Below are 2067 nucleotides of genomic sequence, written 5' to 3' on the forward strand. Positions count from 1 at the left end.
TATATTTTTTTTCTTTTCCTTTTCCATATTATTTTTCGTTTCTTTTTCTTTTGTTTTTCTCATTTTTTTTCCTTTCTATATACAAAAACCTCAATGCATAAGGTTTTACATTTGATCAATACATGAGTATGTACCCAATTCCCAATATTTTCAATAATAATACAAAACTACCCTTTTATTCACCCAATGTCCCAAGGTTCCCACACTTGAATGATACTCACACACACTAGCCTAAGCTAATCAAAGATCCAAATGGGGACATTTATTGTTTTTCGCTTTAGGCTTGTAATGTGCTAAAATAAGAACAAGTGGGTTAAGCGTAGGCTCAAATTGGCTAACAAAGGAATATAAAATAAGAACAAGTGGGTTAATCGTAGGCTCAAATTTGGCTAACAATGGAAGATAAAAGGTAAGGCTATTTGGATAAGTGAGCTAATGAAATGATGGCCTCAATCATATAAATGCATGAATACAAGGAATAATGGGACATATAGATTCAAACAAATCAAAGATCACATTCATAAAAAGAGAATAATGCACACAAGAAGGAAAATAAGTGGTTATAAGATGTAACCACATCATTAGGCTCAAATCTCACTTGCTTGTGTTCTTAGCTCAAAACATGATCCACAAGATATATATTTCAGTGTTCTTAGCTCAAAAACCATGTTCCGAAATACATTCTTTCAAGCAAGTTCAACAAAAAATTTTCAAATTGGTAGGTTGCCCTAAAATAGTTTCTTGGAAAGGAAATTATCATCCTAACCAAGTAGTCTTAATAAGAAAGAAGTGGTAAAAATATGTACAAATTCTAACTAACATGCAACCTATCATGCAAATGCAACAACTAACTAACATTGGTGTTGAAAAAGAAAATTGCTACCCATGGAGATTGGTCGACGACCTCCCCACACTTGAAGATTGCACCGTCCTCGGTGTATGCAAAGAAGAGCAGGGTGGACGGGTTGCTACAATTGATAAGCTCCTCAAATGGTTGTGCGGATGACTTGTTTGTTGCCCCATTTAGAAACTTTCCTTTTCTTCCGTATTGGTGGCCAACCCAAAAGGAAAGAAAGAAAGAAAATTAAGCCTATAACAAAGATATCAAGGCAATTAGAACAGAGGCGGGGGCTAATGCCAAATAAGAGTATGATTCCCTACTACATGGTAGCTACAACATGTGAGTGAGAAAACAATATAAGCTAATGGCATATCAATGATGCTTGATGCAAGAGTAAAGTTAAAGCATGAAAAACATATTGAGCATCAAGATCAAATAAGAATTGACACAAACAAGATTAGTGATAAGCATGAGGGCATTTGGTCCCAACCTAACTCAATGATGATGAAGCACAAAAACAAAGGACAATGAGTTAGGAAGGACGAAAGCACTACCTTGTATGTGGAACAAAATATTTCAATTAATGTTAAACAGGTCACAGAGCGCCAAGATAAAACAAGAGAATCTCAATAATTGAGTATAAGAATTCAACACCATTATTGAAATGACTTAGAAAAAAACGAAAACATGCTACAAAAACTAAATGAAAATGGGAAGAGTAGAAGTATGCGAATGTGATAAGCAAAAGAAAATAGAAGGGGAGAAAAAAACTCTTTTTTTTTTACCGACGCGTACGCGTCATGCACGTTTACGCGTCGATGGGTATATTGGTCGAAGGACGCGTACGCGCCAAGTGCGCGCACGCGTGCATCGAGTTAGGCCGGAGGCATGGTGTCGGCCCAAGTCTGGCACAACTCTCGGGTAAAAGTACCGGGGGTGCAGATTGTGCAATCGACGCGCGCGCGCACAATGTGCGTGCGCGCGCATTGCGAATTTAAGATCATTTGCGCGTACGCGCCAGGTGCGCGCACGCGTGCATAGGCTTGTGCCTTAGGCCCAATGTTCGCACAGTCCAGGCCTAACTCTCGGGTTTTTGGCCGGGGTTGAAAATTTTTTTGCATCCACGCGTACGCGTACAGTGCGCGTCCGCGTGGATGGTCGAAAATGCTCAGGTGCGCGTCCGCGTCATGTGCGCGAACGCGTGGATGGTGTTCTGTTTTTCAAAA

The sequence above is a fragment of the Arachis duranensis genome, chromosome 8 (genome assembly GCF_000817695.3).
Source record: "Arachis duranensis cultivar V14167 chromosome 8, aradu.V14167.gnm2.J7QH, whole genome shotgun sequence".
NCBI classification, from domain to species: domain Eukaryota; kingdom Viridiplantae; phylum Streptophyta; class Magnoliopsida; order Fabales; family Fabaceae; genus Arachis; species Arachis duranensis.